The sequence below is a fragment of the Bos taurus genome, chromosome 3 (genome assembly GCF_002263795.3).
Source record: "Bos taurus isolate L1 Dominette 01449 registration number 42190680 breed Hereford chromosome 3, ARS-UCD2.0, whole genome shotgun sequence".
NCBI classification, from domain to species: Eukaryota; Metazoa; Chordata; class Mammalia; order Artiodactyla; family Bovidae; genus Bos; species Bos taurus.
The window spans coordinates 64211873-64231349 of record NC_037330.1 but is presented as its reverse complement, the minus strand read 5'-3'; the positions used below and the strand labels follow the sequence as shown (position 1 = coordinate 64231349).

The 19477-nt window shown below is 37.1% G+C and overlaps 1 long non-coding RNA gene across 1 annotated transcript in view; it reads left to right on the top strand.

Annotated features, from left to right (window-relative positions):
• Positions 1–15492: 15492 nt before the first annotated feature.
• The window catches only part of LOC132345005 (uncharacterized), a 46255-nt gene continuing 42270 nt past the window's right edge, over positions 15493–19477 (top strand). Inside the window, exon 1 of the long non-coding RNA XR_009494103.1 lies at positions 15493–15563. This is a non-coding gene — a long non-coding RNA (uncharacterized lncRNA). The remainder of the gene's footprint in view (positions 15564–19477) is intronic.

Sequence of the window (19477 nt, the reverse complement as noted above, 5' to 3'; positions counted from 1 at the left end):
TACCACTTGATTTTCTCATTAATGCAGTCGTTGAACCAATGAAGTGTCTCAATAAAGATAACTTAGAACCAGACCTGGAAATCATTTTCTAGCACATAGTTTTAAATCAAGATGTTAATGATGATAAAGCATAATCACATTGAATACAGCAAGTAATTTAAATATCCTAAACAAATTTTAGTACACTATTAAATATAACATTTTCTAAGCATATTTTTATCTCATCTTTTATCTCATCCATTTTAATTTAATGTTTTTGTGTTTATTACATAATAGAAAAATGTTACTATAGCAGTACATTTGTTCCTTGGAATCTGTTGGGGACAGGTTATAGGATCTGTCATGGATACCAAAATCTATGGAGGCTCAAGACTCACAATCCATATTCCATATCCTCACTTTGAAATATTCAGATTTAACTGATTATATGGTCACCTGGCATGCTGCAATTCATTGGGTCGCAGAGTCGGATACGACTGAGCGACTGAACTGAACTGATGGACCGTTAGTACCATATGTGTATATTGAAAATTATTTCTCAAAAAATTTGATAACAACTGCCTCTTATAAGTCCTTGTTCTCTACTCTGAGTTATGATCTAGATCTCTCTGCTCTGCTTCCTAAACTTAAGGAGAATTTCAGTGTGGAATGGAATCGATAGTGATGAATGTTCCTTAGCAGGCTTCTAACTCTTTTCTTTGTCTCCAACCCTTCATCTCATTTCTTGATTAAGAATGGGGAAAAAAGACTGATTTTAGCCAGGCTATTTATATTGTGGTTGTGGTGTGCCTATAAGAGGCAGTGAGCTCAGAGGCTTATCAGTCATGGTTGATCTCATGAGAGCCAATGTCCATATCAAACTTTCAAACTTGTCTGTCTTACAACAATTTTTGAATTTAAGGGTAAAAATTACAGATTATCATATACTGTCTTTTTGCCTTTTTTTCTGGGGGAAAAGAGCAGCTACATTTTAAATGGAGTAGTCATTGGAAATAATGGAATTTAACAATTAATGTAAATGTTATTTCAGCTCATTTGTACACAGTTCAAATCAGAAATAACTACTCAAAGATTATTTAATGAGTAAAATCTTTCTTGAGGCAGATGCATCTTGAATGACTCTCAGAGAAATGTGTTCCTGAATTTACAAGACAGCCTCAGCTGAGCCCAGGACATGGAGCCAAAGGGCAGCCAGGCATCAGGGTATTGTAATCTGGATGGATGTGCTTTGATACAAAAGAAAATCATCATGCAAACTGCATGTGCCAATGTGGCACAGATTTTAAAGAATGAACCCTCAGGCCCTGAAAAAAATTAATGAGGTCTGCCTCTCCTTTTTATGACCTTTTCCTTAGGTTTTCATGGGAATCTGTTTTCCTTGTTTTAGTCTGAGCTGTTCTGGGAGGAGTCACAGTGGGACAGTGAGTCAGCACGGTGGTCTCCTGACACAGAGTGTGCAGTCTACCACTGAGTTCCTGGCTCTGGGGCACTTGAAGGCCCTGACCTAGGCAAATTTGTAGAAGGCAAATATTGTCTTACAAAATCCAACCCAGGGTTCCTCTTTCTAGACATTTTTCTCTTTGAAAGTCTTTTTTTTTTTTTTTCCCCTTGCAACGAGCCTATTCATCTTTATGTCTCTCTTTTTTCTATCTTTCAAACCCTGTTTCATTAACAGATCAGATTAATTCACTCAACATGTCACAGAAATCTAGAAAATAGGGACAAGAACAATGGACCTGAGGTCAGAAAACCTGGTCTAATAATCTAACATTGCCGCTTACTATGAGAAAGAAAGAAAGAAAATGAAGTCGCTCAGTCGTGTCCAACTCTTTGTAACCCCATGGACTGTAGCCTACGACACTCCTCTGTCCATGGGATTTTCCAGGCAAGAGTACTGGAGTGGATTGCCATTTCCTTCTCCATACTATGAGACTGAGGCCAATTTAATTGCATTTTTGTCTTTAGTTTCTTATTTGGTAATGCAGAGCTAATAAGCTCTGTCTTGATGCAAGTCAACACATAGGTTGTATTCAAGCATCCCTTCCACTTTTCCCTTTTATCAGCTAGTGAGCTATGAGTAGGACTAACCCCCTCCCCAAATCCATAGTGGGTCCCTGATTATTCTAAGATTATAAGTTTATTTCATCCAATTTACCAACAAGACTGGCTACTGGAATATATTAATATAGTTTAGGAATATATGATTAGGCATGATTTTCCTCTCAGCAGTTTTTCCAGAGATAGGCTTGAAAATACAGTTTGTTCAATTAGCATATAAAGAGTATTTCTGTTCTTCACGTTATATGTTGTGTGGATACGAACCTTGGTCAGATCTAAAGATTATTCAGAGATTTGAAATTACCCATAGCAATATTACAAATATCTAGTATTCTCTAAGTGATTTTCCTTTATAGTACTCTATATCCTGTAATGAAACCCCTAAAGCTATAGGAATGTCTATTAATCCAATGTAATGAACCCAGCCCCATAGTGAACATAGGTCTTCGGTGTAAAGGGTGATGAGAAAGCTACAAAAATATTTTTTTCTGTTTGTCTATTTTTTATCAAGTTTTTATGTTTCAGTTGACTTTTCTTAAACACAATTCTTCTAATTTTTAAAATATTCAGAAAATATAAGTGAAAGTGAAGTCATGTCTGACTCTTTGTGACCCCATGGACTGTAGCCTAACAGGCTCCTCCGTCCATGGGATTTTCCAGGCAAGAGAGTACTGGAGTGGATTGCCATTTCCTTCTCCAGAGGATCTTCCAGACCCAAGGGATCGAACCTGGGTCTCCTGCATTGAAGGCAGATGCTTTACCATCTGAGCCACCAGGGAAGATATAAAACGGTATGCAAATTAGAAATAGTAATGGGAAATAGAAAAGCAAAGATAGGAATTACAAACTAGAGAGAAGAGTGAGGCTAATTTTTAAAAGTACTGTACATTTATTTACACATATATGCAAAAGGAAAGTGATATATTTTGTTTTAAGCCAAGGATGGTAAATTTGTTTTATATAAAATTCAAAATCTTATAGTTTGAAGATGTCCTACTGTACCATATTGATAGTGTTCTTCACTGCATCTTAATTCTTCAAGAATGCATGTGTTATTATTAATGGTAACTGCCTCCTGCCAAGAAGGAAAGTGCAGATGCAAGATAGACAATATTTGTTTTTCTGCTCATCACTGACAGCCTTTGTATGGAAAGAGACCTTAGAAGATACAATGCCTCTCTTGGGAGCAGAAGGCAGGTTTATATACTATCCAGTTTAATAAAAATAATGTCTCACTCTAGGTGAAGGTCAAGCAGACTTACTGCCAATTACAGATTTTTGTTCCCTGCGCTGGGGGTTCCTCTCCTGTAACAGAAACCAAAGTATGTGCAGAGAGGCCCCATCACCTGGCCCTCTGCACTGTCCTGTGGGAACTGGGGTTTAGGCAACCAGTGCAAACCCTGATACTCTAGCATCTGCTATTGTATTGTAAGTACAAAGGTCATCTGTGGGTGGTTCAGGAGCCTCATTTCCCCAGATCATAGGCATGAAATTATGGCAGGTTAAATTTTAGGTTACAGCAGGAGTGAACTTTCAGACCTTTTACAGTTCTCAACATAGTCTGTATTTGTATCTATTTCTGTGTAACAAATGACAAGCTTAGAGACTTTTAACATCTTTTTATTAGCTCACAGACCCACAGGTCAGAATTCCAGACAAAGTATGGCTAGGTTTTTGCTTAGGTCTTAAGGCAAAACCAAATTGTTGACTAGGATTTGTTCATTCCTGAAATCTCCAGGGGAAGAATGCTCTTTAAAATTCATTTTTTCACTGGACAAATTTTGTTCCTTGCAGGTATAGAACTGAGGTCTACATTTTCTTTCTAGGGGGCTGCTCTCAGTCCTAGAATCTACTCATATTCCTTGTCACATGGTTCTATCTATCTACAAAGCTGGAACAGAGAATGTACCTCAAGTCAAGTCCTTTTCACCCTTTGAGTATTTCACTTCTTCTGCCTCTGACCTTGAAATCCATATTTAAAAGATCTACTAACTTGGGACCTTAATTATATGTGCAAAATTTAATTTCTGTAGGCTCCACCCTCATTCAAGGGGAAAGTATACAAGGGTGAGGGTCAACAGGGATGTGGGGGGTCATGGAATTCTGCCTGCAGTGTACCGATACTTATCATGCCTAACTGTTCTGGAAGAACTCTCTTGTACATCTGATTTACTCTTACACTACTACCACACTATTTCAATTCTGACACAGAATCTGTGGGTGTCTACAATTCAATCCAACTCTGATACCACCTGGAGTTAGCACAGACCCCACAGGTTAAGGGCTCACTCCCACAAAACGCCACCCAACTCTACCCAACCCCAGATACAAAAACAAGTCCCAGATTGTTGCCTGCACTTCTGACAGACCAGTTATAAATCACAGGTTTCCAAGCACCCCTAAAGTTCAATTATTTGCTAGGAGCACTCACAGAATGCAGGGAATGATTACTTACATTTACTGATTTATTATATAATAAAGGATATGATGAAGGATATGGATGAACAGCCAGATGCAGAGATACACGGGGTAAGGTCTGCAAGGGACCTGAGAATAAGAGGTTTTGTCTCTGTGGAATTTGTTACCACCCTCCTGGTCCATACCATTTCTGTCTTTTATTGAGCCCATCTTTGCATGAAATGTTCCCTTGGTATCTCTCATTTTCTTGAAGAGATCTCTAGTCTTTCCCATTCTATTGTTTTCCTCTATTTCTTTGCACTGATCACTGAGGAAGGCATTCTTATCTCTCCTTGCTATTCTTTGGAACTCTGCATTCAAATGGGTATATCTCTGCATTTCTCCTTTGCTTTTTGCTTCTCTTCTTTTCACAGCTATTTGTAAGGCCTCCTCAGACAGCAATTTTGCCTTTTTGCATTTCTTTTTCTTAGAGATACCAAGGGAACGTTTCATGAAAAGGTGGGCTTAATAAAGGACAGAAATGGTATAGACCTAACAGAAGCAGAAGATATTAAGAAGAGGTGGCAAGAATACACAGAAGAACTGTACAAAAAAGATCTTCAGGACCCAGATAATCATGATGGTGTGATCACTCACCAAGAGCCAGACATCCTGAAATGTGAAGTCAAGTGGGCCTTAGGAAGCATCATTACAAACAAAGCTAGTAGAGGTGATGGAATTGCAGTTGAGCCATTTCAAATCCTAAAAGATGATGCTGTGAAAGTGCTGCACTCAATATGCCAGCAAATTTGGAAAACTCAGCAGTGGTCACAGGACTGGAAAAGGTCCATTTTCATTCCAATCCCAAAGAAATAAAATGCCAAACAATGCTCAAACTATTGCACAATTGCACTTACCTCACACGCTAGTAAAGTAATGCTTGAAATTCAAGCCAGGCTTCAGCAATGTTAACTGTGAACTTCCAGATGTTCAAGTTGCTTTTAGAAAAGGCAGAGGAACCAGAGATCAAATTGCCAACATCTGCTGGATCATCAAAAAACCAAGAGAGTTCCATAAAAGCATCTATTTCTTCTTTATTGACTATGCCAAAGCCTTTGTGTGGATCACAATAACTGTGGAAGATTCTGAAAGAGATAGGAATGTCAGACCATCTGACTTACCTCTTGAGAAATCTGTATGCAGGTCACAAAGCAACAGTTAGGACTGGACATGGAACAACAGACTGGTTCCAAATAGGAAAAGGAGTACGTCAAGGCTGTATATTGTCGCCCTGCTTATTTAACTTATATGCAAAGTACATCGTGAGAAACGCTGGGCTGGAGGAAGCACAAGCTGGAATCAAGATTGCTGGGGCAAATATCAATAACTGCAGATATGCAGATGACACCACCCTTATGGCAGGAAAGTGAAACGATCTAAAAAGCCTCTTGATGAAAGTGAAAGAGGAGAGTGAAAAGTTGGCTTAAAGCTCAACATTCAGAAAACTAGGATCATGGCATCCAGTCCCATCACTTCATGGGAAATAGATGGAGAAACAGTGGAAACAGTGGCAGATTTTATTTTTGGGGACTCCAAAATCACTGCAGATGGTTATTGCAGACATGAAATTAAAAGACACTTACTCCTTGGAAGAAAAGTTATGACAAACCTAGACAGCATGTTCAAAAGCAGAGACATTACTTTGCCAACAAAGGTCCATCTAGTCAAAGCTATGGTGTTTCCACTAGTCATGTATGGATATGAGAGTTGGACTGTAAAGAAAGATGAGCACCAAAGAACTGATGCTTTTGAACTGTTGTGTTGGAGAAGACTCTTGAGAGTCCCTTGGACTGCAAGGAGATCCAACCAGTCCATCGTAAAGGAAATCAGTCCTGAATGTTCATTGGAAGGAGTGATTTTGAAGCTGAAACTCCAATACTTTGTCCACTTGATGTGAAGAGATGACTCATTTGAAAAGACCCTGATGCTGGGAAACATTGAAGGCGAGAGGAAAAGGGGACAACAGAGCATGAGATGGTTGGATGGCAGCACGGACTCAATGGACACGAGTTTGAGTCAACTCCAGGAGTTTGTGATGGACAGGGAGGCCTGGTGTTCTGCAGTCCATGGGGTCACAAAGAGATGGACATGACTGAGCGACTGAAGTGAACTGAACTGACCCTCCTGGTACACGAATGTGTTCACCAATTTGGAAGCTGTCTGAATCCCATACTTTAGTATTTTTATAGAGGCTTTATCACATAGCTATAATGGATTATTAGCTCATTCTCCAGCCCTCTTCCCCTTCCTTCAGGATTGGAGATGGACCTGGAAATCTAGTCAAGTTTTTATTTTTCTGGTGACCAGCCTCCATTCTGAATCCGTCTTGGAGCCCAGCAAGAATCACCTCATCAGAACAAACATATTGATACCATTCAGGAAATTCCAAGGGATTTAGAAGCTATATATCAGGAACTAGGGTCAGCGACCTTATATTAGAACAAAAGACACTTTTAGTACTCATCACTTTGCAAACTAAAAAGGTTTTAGGAGCTATGTGCCAGGACCTAAAGGCAGAAACAAGCAACTTAAGATTGCTTAAGTTTCAAGCAACTAGTGGAAACTGCATAGTGAAGTCGGGTCTTAACAATATCCTGAGATAAAATAAGCTGATCAACTAGAGCTAAAACTTAATTCAATAATAATATTATAAATAATGTTTTTGATTTTTATTTTATAAAAGTTATGTTTTGTGGCATAAGGCATAACATTCTTAATAACATTCTTACCATGAATACCTTGATAGGAACGATGGGTATGTTTCTTATAACATCTTTCATCATAGGCTAACAGATACACACCAAAACACAAGCCAGCAGAATACATTTTTTAAGGGCTCATTTCAAAGAATCGATATGCACAGTGCTTTGCCAGTTAGTCTTAATATATAAAAGTAGACAGATATTGAAAGTGATCTGTGGTAGCTTAGTTAGGAAATCATGTCAAGAACCAGGCAAAAAGCATAAAATGAAGGTGATAGGGAGCGGCAGCCTCTAAGACTAACTATAAAGTGCTCACCATCCATTGCTATTGTTGTTGTTCAGTCAATAAAGTCATGTCCTACTCTTTGTGACCCCATAGACTGCAGTGCACCAGGCTCTCCTGTCCTTCGCTATCTGCCGGAGCTTGCTCAAATTCACACTCATGGAGGCAATGATATTATCTAACCATCTCATCCTCTGCCACCCTCTTCTCCTTATGTCTACAATCTTTCCCATCAACAGTGTCATTTTCAATGAGTCAGCTTTTTGGATTAGGTGGCCAAAATATTGTAGCTTCAGCATCTGTCCTTCCAATGAATATTCAGGGTTGATTTTCTATAGGATTGACTGATTTGATCTCCTTGCTGTCCAAGGGACTCTACTCTTCTCCAACACCACAGTTTGAAAACATTAATTCTTCAGCACTCAGCTTTCTTTATAGTCCAACTCTCACATCCATACTAGACTACTGGAAATACCATAGCTTTGACCATACTTTGTCAACAAAGTGATGTCTCTGCTTTTGAATATGGTTATCTAGGTTTGTCACAGCTTTCCTTTCAAGGAGCAAGAGTCTTCTAATTTCATGGCTGCAGTCATCATCCACAGTGATTTGGGGGCCTGAGAAAATAAAATCTGTCACTGCTTCTAAATGTTCCTCTTCTATTTGCTATGAAGTGATGGGACCAGATGCTATGATCTTAGCTTTCTGAATGTTGAGTTTTAAGCCAGTGTTTTCACTCTCTTTTTCTTTATCCTCATCAAGAGGTTGCATAGTTCCTCTTCACTTTTTGCTTTAGAGTGGTATCATCTGCATATCTGAGGTTGTTGATATTTCTCCCAACAATATTGATTCTGGCTTGTGCTTCATCCAGCCCAATATTTCACAAGATGTACTCTGCATATAAGTTAAATAAGCAGAGTGACAGTATATAGCCTAGTCATGCTCTTCTCAGTTTTGAATCATTCAGTTGATCCATGTTCAGTTCTAAGTGTTGCTTCTTGACCCACATACGGGTTCCTCAGGAAGCAGGTAAGGTGGTCTAGTATTCACATCTCTAAGAATTTGCTATAGTTTATCATGATCCACAAAGACTTTAGCATAGTCAATGAAGCAGATTAAGACATTTTTTGTTGGCTTTCTCTATAATCCATGCCTAGTGGCATTCAAAGCAAAATTTTTAAAACAGAATACCTCTTAATAAAACATGTCTTCAGATTTCAGAGGCAGTTCTGAATTGTAGCCTTTAACATATCTTCATGTGAGTCATGAAATCTATAGTCATCTTGCTTGAAGTGTTTATTTGTTCATGAGTTCATGGTCATTTGCTTTGGAAAACTATAGTAATCAAGAGAAAGCCAGATAAGACTTAAATAATGTGTTTTTATTAGTTTTCACCTTTTTGGTTGTTTTTTGGGGGTACTTCCTATTCAAATTTGTTCATGATTATTTTGGTATTTAGACTAAAATATTTATGCTACCCACAAAATCACCTCTTGTGAATCTATGTAAGACTAGAACCATCTATTTGCTTCTAAGTAAACAAGTTTAACAATCTTAAGAATTTCATATTTAACTTTCATTAAGTTTAACTTGTAAATAGTATCATTTGTCTAAGCTTCTGTTGAGTAGGATTGTTCAGAAATTGACAGCTTATGAATTTAATTAAATATCATTTTGATGATGACAAAACACATTTATATATCATACCCTTACTAATGGCCTTCTTGAAATTTCCTCTTAGAGCTGTACAGCTATCTCACATTTAATAGGGGTAAATAGAACATTTTAATATTTCTCCAAACTCAGTGCTACATATTTACTAATTAAATAAAAGGCAGCCTATCTATCAATGAAAAATTAGTAGTTATTGATGATTTCTCTTTTTTTTTTTTATTTTATTGTAATAAAGTACATCCTGCTGATTCTGCCTCCAAAATATACCTTATTACATCATCTCCAGTGCCTTCTTTCTTCAGGTCATAACCATCCCTTACCTTGGAAAAAGCATCTTATTTATTCTCCTGTTTCATTCTTGAGTTCCCTTTTCTATTCTGTAAGTGCCATGAAAGGTATTTTTGTAAGTGCTACAGTTTATTACACACTGCCACAGCCTTCCTTTATCACACCAAGTATACTCCCTACCTCAGGGCCTTTGTATGTGCTCTTCCCTCTACCTGGGATATCTTGGCTCTTTACCTCATTGCTTTCAGGTCTTATTCAGGTTCCTTTTCAGTGAGACTTTCTATATCTTACCTAAAATAATTGTTCCCCTTGATCTCCTTACTTCTGGAGTTCCTTAAAAGTTCTAGTTGTTTTCAATTCTCTAAGAGTTTGCCTTAAGCTTATGAAGGGCATAACATATCTTTTATTTATTTACTTTGCTTCTTTGTCTCTTATTCCACAGTATAACTCAATGATGATGAAGATCTTATCTACGTTTCTCTGTGCTGGAATATTTTCCCCTCACTCTTGATGTGGTAGTTTCATCTCTTTTAACATTCAGTTTAAATAGAATATATCTTGGGAGAATGTTTTTTGACCACTCCATCTAGAGTCAGTTCAATTTAATGTATTATTTCACTTTCCCATTTAAAAAAAACTGTAGTAGCACAACCTACAATCATTTTCCTTGGCTTTATGCCTCCAATGGTTGGTACAATATTTGTCAAATGACTAATTAAATGAATGAGAGAATAAATAAAGTGTAGAATATAAACCATGACTGAAGATAAGACTAGAGGAAAATTCTTACATTAAGAACTTTGGAAAGTATGTATTTTCAAATCCATTTATTGATTTGATTTTTTACATTTATTCATTATTTCTTTTAAAAATCAACCTTACACACAAACATCATGTATTGCAATACTTGGAATAAGTCTCAAAATTAAATTGAAGTTCTAATTTTTATTAGCTATGCAGCCATGGACAAGACACTGAACATTAATTTCTTTATTAATACAGTAGGGATATTTATACCTTCATTATAAGTTTAAATGTGGTAACATTTATTTGATGGTTTTGTTTCTGCTGTTAATAGTGTAAAAGGAAAGTGCTCACAGAAGTGGGTGAAAGCTCCTTTGAATAAGAAATAAAATACATGTTCACATAGCACTAAGCACCCTGGGGGTAGATAAGTTACAAAGATTAGGGTTTGCATAATTGGTGTAACTCATAGATTGCATTAACCTTATGAAGGGCAGCCATTTTTCATAGGTGTTGAGAATAATGTTAAAGAATACCAAAACCTAAGCCCTAACAATCATGAAAGTTAGCATGGATTATTAAGCTAATTAAAACACTGGGGCTCTGGAGACATGAATTTTAATACACATTTTGCCACTAACTTATAACGTAACCTTAGGCAAGAGAGCAGGTCTCTTTATTCTTTGCTTTCTTCATCTGTGAAGTGAACATTACCTTCCAGAGGTGGTTGTGCTGCATAGCAATGAACTGAGGTAGAGTATACTGTAAGAATGGCATCCTTATGGTAACTGGAATGGAGTAAAATAAAAAGGATGTAACATAGCTAAAAGAAACCCACAGACTGACAGGTTACATCTTGCTTTTTTCTGCTGGTTTATTGTTCACAGAGGGAATGGAATCATTTTGTTGTTTGCTATTTGGTTTACTCCTCTTAACCCCCTCAAATAGCCTCCAAAAAAAGTAAGTCACAAAACTTTTCAGAATATTCCAACAACCTAAAGATTAGGATAATTTATGGCCAGCAAATGTTAATTAAGATCATATATTTATATAATGTACCTTAAGTGAGGTAGACAGAGTTACCTCTTTCAGAGTACTTATATCTATTGCTCCTTAATGAAAGCTCTGATGTCTGTGTTACTCTTTACTGACCCAGAAGCATAATTGGGAAGTAATATTATCATAATCATAAGGGATTTGATTTAGGTCATACCTGAATTGTCTCATGGCTTTCCATACTTTATTAAATTTAAATCTGAATTTGGCAATAAGGAGTTCATGATCTGAGCCACAGTCAGCTCCTGGTATTGTTTTTGTTAACTGTATAGAGCTTCTCCATCTTTGGCTGCAAAGAATATAATCAATCTGATTTTGGTGTTGACCATCTGGTGATGTCCATGTGTAGAGTCTTCTCTTGTGTTGTTGGAAGAGGGTGTTTGCTATGACCAGTGCATTTTCTTGGCAAAACTCTATTAGTTTTTGCCCTGCTTCATTCTGTATTCCAAGGCCAAATTTGCCTGTTACTCCAGGTGTTTCTTGACTTGCTACTTTTGCATTCCAGTCCCCTATAATGAAAAGGACATCTTTTTGAGGTGTTAGTTCAAAACGGTCTTGTAGGTCTTCATAGAACCATTCAACTTCAGCTTCTTTAGCATTACTGGTTGGGGCATAGACTTGGATTACTGTGATACTGAATGGTTTGCCTTGGAAACAGACAGAGATCATTCTGTCATTTTTGAGTTTGCATCCAAGTACTGCATTACAAACTATTTTGTTGACCATGATGGCTACTCCATTTCTTCTAAGGGATTCCTGCCTGCAGTAGTAGATATAATGGTCTTCTGAGTTAAATTCTCCCTTATGATTATACAGTGGAAGTAAGAAATAGATTTAAGGGCCTAGATCTGATAGATAGAGTGCCTGATGAACTATGGACTGAGGTTCGTGACATTGTACAGGAGACAGGGATCAAGACCATCCCCGTGGAAAAGAAATACAAAAAAGCAAAATGGCTGCCTGGGGAGGCCTTACAAATAGCTGTGAAAAGAAAAGTGAAAAGCAACGGAGAAAAGAAAAGATATAAGCATCTGAATGCAGAGTTCCAAAGAATAGTAAGAAGAGATAAGAAAGCCTTCCTCAGTGATCAATGCAAAGAAAATAGAGGAAAACAACAGAATGGGAAAGACTAGAGATCTCTTCAAGAAAATTAGAGACGCCAAGGGAAGATTTCATGCAAAGATGGGCTCAATAAAGGACAGAAATGGTATGGACCTAACAGAAGCAGAAGATATTAAGAGGTGGCAAGAATACACAGAAGAACTATACAAAAAAGATCTTCATGACCCAAATAATTACGATGGTGTGATCACTCCCCTAGAGCCAGATATCCTGGAATGTGAAGTCAAGTGGGCCTTAGAAAGCATTACTACAAACAAAGCTAGTGGAGGTGATGAAATTCCAGTGGAGCTATTTCAAATCCTGAAAGATGATGCTGTGAAAGTGCTGCATTCAATATGCCAGCAAATTTGGAAAACTCAGCAGTGGCCAAAGGACTGGAAAAGGTCAGTTTTCATTCCAATCCCAAAGAAAGGCAATGCCAAAGAATGTTCAACTACTGCACAATTGCACTCATCTCACATGGTAGTAAAGTAATGCTCAAAATTCTCCAAGCCAGGCTTCAGCAATATGTGAACTGTGAACGTCCAGATGTTCATCTGGTTTTAGAAAAGGCAGAGGAATCAGAGACCAAATTGCCAACATCTGCTGGATCAGTGAAAAAGCAAGAGAGTTCCAGAAAGGCATCTATTTCTGCTTTATTGACTATGCCAAAGCCTTTGACTGTGTGGATCACAATAAACTGTGGAAAATTCTGAAAGAGATGGGAATACCAGACTACCAGACCTGCCTCTTGAGAAATTTGTATGCAGGTCAGGAAGCAACAGTTAGAACTGGACATGGAACAACAGACTGGTTCTAAATAGGAAAAGGAGTACGCCAAGACTGTATATTGTCACTCTGCTTATTTAACTTATATGCAGAGTACATCATGAGAGACGCTGGGCCGGAAGAAGCACAAGCTGAAATCAAGATTGCTGGGAGAAATATCAGTAAGCTCAGATATGCAGATGACACCACCCTTATGGCAGAAAGTGAAGAGGAACTCAAAAGCCTCTTGATGAAAGTGAAAGAGGAGAGTGAAAAAGTTGCCTTAAAACTCAACATTCAGAAAACCAAGATCATGGCATCTTGTCCCATCACTTCATGGGAAATAGATGGGGAAACAGTGGAAACAGTGTCAGACTTTATTTTTTTGAGCTCCAAAATCCCTGCAGATGGTGACTGCAGCCACAAAATTAAAAGACACTTACTCCTTGGAAGAAAAGTTATGACCAACCTAGATAGCATATTGAAAAGCAGAGACATTACTTTACCAACAAAGGTCTGTCTAGTCAAGGCTATGGTTTTTCCAGTGGTCATGTATGGATGTGAGAGTTGGACTGTGAAGAAGGCTGAGCGCCGAAGAATTGATGCTTTTGAACTGTGGTGTTGGAGAAGACTCTTGAGAGTCTCTTGGACTGCAAGGAGATCCAACCAGTCCATTCTGAAGGAGATCAGCCCTGGGATTTCTTTGGAAGGAATGATGCTAAAGCTGAAACTCCAGTACTTTGGCCACCTCATGCGAAGAGTTGACTCATTGGAAAAGACTCTGATGCTGGGAGGGATTGGGGGCAGGAGGAGAAGGGGACGACAGAGGATGAGATGGCTGGATGGCATCACTGACTCGGTGGACATGAGTCTGAGTGAACTCCAGGAGTTGGTGATGGACAGGGAGGCCTGGCGTGTTGCAATTCATGGGGTCGTAAACAGTCAGACACGACTGAGCGACTGAACTGAACTGAACTGAAGATTATCATAGTGGATTGCGGATGAGTGTAGCACTTCTTGTACTAAGTGCTCTACCAGAATATGCAATTGATGGATGTCATCAGTGTGTAAATTATGGGCTTCAGTTTAAGATAAATTAGCCTACCTGTAGCACATTGCAATTTTCTATATAAAATTAATTTATTTTACATCCAAAATTACTATTTATTAATTTGTGTAGGTTATTCATTTTATTTAGAGAGTATTTCTGTGTGATGTATCTGTAAGGTGACTTTTGAATACTGCTCTTTATTTCATTAGTAATTTTAATAAATTCTAAAATCTTGCAACTTCATTTTCAGCATTAAGAAATAACTCAAATTCAGAAAGTTCTGTTTTATGTATACTATTTCTAGTATATTAGGGAAAACTTTTTTTTTAATTTCAACAATGTTAACAAAAATATATTCTTTACTCTTTAAAGAAGCATCTAAATTAATGCTTAGAAAGCCCAAACCATGCCAGAAAATCTAGATTCAATATTGTTTACTCAAGAATAACTTGGCTTAGTGCTTCTACTTCAGGGGACCTGGGTTCAATCTGATTTGGGTACTATCCTGCAAGCCCTGCAGCCAAAACAACAAAAAACCACACACTCTCAGGAATTCCTTGGTTGTTCATGATTGGGAACAAAGACCCCACAGTCTATACTGCACAGCCAACAAACAACAATAACAACAAAAGAATGGCTCATACCTCTCAAGAAAATGAAATTTCCTTTTTCATTTTCTTCACACTTGGATGGTTTGTTGTAATGCAATCATGCGTACTGGTTTGAGCATATTTTTTTTTAATTTTAATTGGAGGCTAATTACTTTACAATATTGTATTGGTTTTGCCATACATCATGTTGATGTATGAGCATATTTTTTTACATAGTATATGGCCTCCTTTTCAAGGCATATGAATAAAGAAACTGCAAATAGAGGAAAACAATTACAGAACATTGCATGAGGATATTTGGAAGCCATGAACTATTTGAAACGTCTGCCACACTAAATTGTTGCAAAAAAATTCAGAAGTATTGTTTGCTTATCTAAGGGACTTCCCAATATTAATATGTGTGTGTGTGTGTGTGTGTGTGTGTGTGTATACACACATATACATATCAGAAAGAAGTAGATCAGCTGGTTCTACTGGAACAGTTTGTATTTCTGTGTGTCAACCATGAATATAAATTCAGTAAGTAATGAGTGATCACAAATGAATCTTGTTTATTTTCAAGTAAACTGTGACACTGTTAACATTACCACATGCTTTCTAAAGTCATAGTATAAACCAACCCTGTTGTGAATATTTCCTGTGCTTCATCAGAAAAGACAGCCTCAAGTACTTATATATCCCCCAAATGTTTGTTTTACAGTTCTATCTCAGCTCTTAAGACTAATAGGAATTCTGGAGTGAAGGATGAATACATTAAACCTCTAATTAAGGTATTCTGAAAATTGTTGGTTTCATTTACTCTTTCAACAAACTAATCCATAAGTTGATGTCGACTTTATTTGACCTTCATGCAAGTGTTGCACTCTGAGGATAGAATGTGGGATGACTGTCTCTGTAAATGTTTTGTTTGAAAATATAGTCCAATAACATTGATTTACAGTGATGTCTAGTCACAAAACCCTTATGAATACAGCATTCAAAATGAATAGGACAGTGACAGTACATCATTCTAGGGAAGGGGAACAGCTCAGCAGTATGAATCATAGACGTACATAACGAGTGTCACTTATAACACATTAATATTAAGGGATGTAGTTTACATTTTAGAATGACTCAGTATGCAAACACTGCATTTCAACTTTACAGTGCATACTTAGTCAACACAGGGAGCTTTATAGCAAAGATTTTACGCATTACAAAAATAGCCATTGACTTTTAACCCTATATATCTATTGGTAGCAATATTCTCTGGACTAATAATAATACTTGTAATAACAATAAAAGTAAAATTGATTGCCAAGTAATTTCAGAGACCTCATTAGCCTTTGAAGCTAGGGATTTATTATTTTATATGATGAAAAGATTATATTAGCAACATCCAAGATAGATTCTGACTGAGATTTATGATACCTTACATATTTCTCCAAGGAATATGAAATACATGTGTAACTATGTATTTATACTAAACAAATAACAGAGATTTTGCTGCTAACATCTTCCAGCTTATTGTCTTTCAGTTCCTCTACAATATGCCCCAAGAGTGGACAGAAAAAGAAATTACTGATGTTATACAGACATTAGGAGGCAGTTTAAAGCAGCTTTAGTTGAATTGAGCAATAGGGAAACTTACAGTTTAACAGCTTTGCTAGCAGGTGTTCTTGTTGTAGTGGTAAAATGCTGCATGTTTTACTCAATAATGGTGATAATACCATTGAGTTATCCCAAAACTGTTTGTAAAAACTCAAGTAATAAAAGCACATTATGGTTTCTCTATTAGTCCAGTGTTGCTTTAAACCATGTGCCCCCAAATATGTCAGCTTTGAAAATGTCTCTTATTTAACAGGGCGGGGGGAAATGAGAACTTTTAAAATGAAATTTGATTTAACCTTTTCTATTTTATTAGAGCAGCTCTTTGTCAGTGTATTTTTCTTGGCTGTTGAACATGTCATTAACAGTGTAAAAGACTTACCGATAAGTGTACTGTCACCTACCTTTAAGGTAACTAATTATAATAAAAAGTACTGCATTTCCCCATGAGGCTTTCAGATAATACAGAATCTCCTCTGGTTAAACCTCAGAACCTTTATAGAATTAAAAGCTTCACCTTAGGGCATGTCAAATCAGCTCATATTTTAAAAATGGCATTAGTTATTTAAGCATGATTATTTTAGTTTGACCATAGACATTTTTATTTGTTTTGGTTTAGGTTTTATTTTCCATGTAGGAAGTATAATAAAAGGAAAAATTATAAATGCAGATATACAGAGAGGAGAATTTAAAATAAGCAGAAAGACTGACACCAATGCCATAATAATGGTAGTTCTCTCACTGAGCTCTTAGAGGGTTTTACTTTAGGTTGAGGCACATGAATAGGTTTTCAACCTAAGCTGTTCTTAATTAGAGAAACTTTTGTATGTCCCATCTCAGTGGTCAGCCGTCCATTCAACATTTATTCATTTTCCAATGAGGCATCATGCCAGGTACTGAGGCTATACAAATGAAGAGATAGGAACTGACCTCCAGGGACTCAGTGTCCAGCAGAAGATACAATCATGAAAGCCAAAAAAAACGGACAAGGAAAAATGCAGACCGTGTTATGAAAGTGCTAGGAACAAAGTAATAGGAGAACACAGAGGAGAAAACACAAAGCTCACCTGGAGCTTTCAGACAGTGCCTAAGGATTGCACTTGCATAAGATTAGTCAATGGTGATTTCCCTGGGCACTGAGGGCATGCACACCAGAGTTTGAAGGACAGCACTTACTTAAATCATGTTCAGAATTCAATATATAGTGATGTCCATTTTCTGCTACAAATGTATAGGTCCAGTTGTGTATCTTTTGAATCTCATCTCATGAATGTATCAACTGACTTGAGGTCAAGTTTATGAATACATATATTGACTAATACAGCATAAACAAGAATGAGATTAGTCATAACAGTTTGTTAGAGGAAAATGGCTGAGTCTTCTACAGCTATTTCAATAATCAATGAATATTTTAACATAGATTGGAAATAATATATTAAGATATGAACTTAAAAATAATTCTACTGTAAGTTTAGCCATTATATATTCAAATTTACTGAATTTCTTTTTATTGGCTGATTTGACCTTAAACAGGAATCACTTCTCTCAGCAGCCATAAAAGACTAGAATAAAAATCTGTTTAAATCCTGGTAAAATATTTTGAGCTTTCCTGGTGGCTCAGACAGTAAAGAATCTTCCTACAGTGCAGCACACCTGGGTTTGATCCCTAGGTTGGGAAGATCCCCAGGAGAAGGAAAGAACAACCCACTCTAATATTTTTGCCTGGAGAATTCCATGGACCAAGGACCCTGATGAGCTACTCCATGAAGCATGTAATGTCATACATAAAAATAATTAAAATGCAACCAATTCTCAAAACACAACATAGAATTTTAAAAATTACTTGATGCATTATTAACAAATGTAAAAAAATTCTATATGGAAATACCAATATTTATTGATTTGTACTATTACTACTATTACTAATTTAACTACTGCTTCTCTAGTGGCTCAGATGGAGAAGGAAATGACAACCACTCCAGTGTTCTTGCCTAGAGAATCCCGTGGACAGAAGAACCTGGTGGGCTGCTGTCCTTAGGGTCGCACAGAGTTGGACATAACTGAAGCAACTTAACAAGAATGCATGCATTGGAGAAGGAAATGGTAACCCACTCCAGTATTCTTGCCTGGAGAATCCCAGGGAAAGAGGAGCCTGGTGGGCTGCTCCATCTATGGAGTCGCACAGAGTCGGACATGACTGAAGTGACTCAGCAGCAGCAGCAGCAGTGGCTCAGATGGCAGAGAATCTGCCTGCAATGCAGGAAATCCGGGTCAATCCCTAGGTCAGGAAGAACCCCTGGAGAAGGAAAGGGCAATCCACTCCAGTATTCTTGCCTGGAAAATTGCACAGATGCAATAGACATGAATTTGAGTACATTCTGGGAGTTGGTGATGGACAGGAAAGCCTGGTGGGCTACAGTCCATGGGGTTACAAGAGTCGGACATGACTTAGTTATTAAACCACTATATAACTACTGTTACTAATATAACTACTGCTAAAATCTGTGCTTTTATCATGTGTTAGTCACTCTACTTGCTTTACAGAGATTATATCATTTGACAAATAAAACCCCACTGTATTAATTATTTTATTTTTCTGATCTAATAGATGAGAAAAATGAGGTTCAGACAGGTGAAATTACTCATTGAATGTAATAAAACTAGTAAGTAGAGCAATCAATATAAAAACCCAATCTAACTCTCTGTGACTCAGAGGTTGCAACTGAAACCTCAATGCCATGATGTGTTAATATGCTAATATTTAATACATATAGGGATGTAATTTTCCAACTTTATGTATTACTTACATAGATGATAGGACCACAGTCATGAAGTTAGCAACAAAGCCCTACATTTTATAATTCTAGAGTCAGATTATTATCCTTGAACCATGCTACCTTTTAATGAAAGCCCTACAAAACTTTGTATAGATACTCACTAAATATTCTATACTTAATATATCCCAAGGCCAGAATCTGCTTTGATTAAATGAAATCAAGTATAATCATGTTGATTTGAGCTAATTATTAATTTAGAAAGTCATTATGTAAATAATTATCATGTTTATTCAGCCATTTAATGGCATGATCTTGAAGGC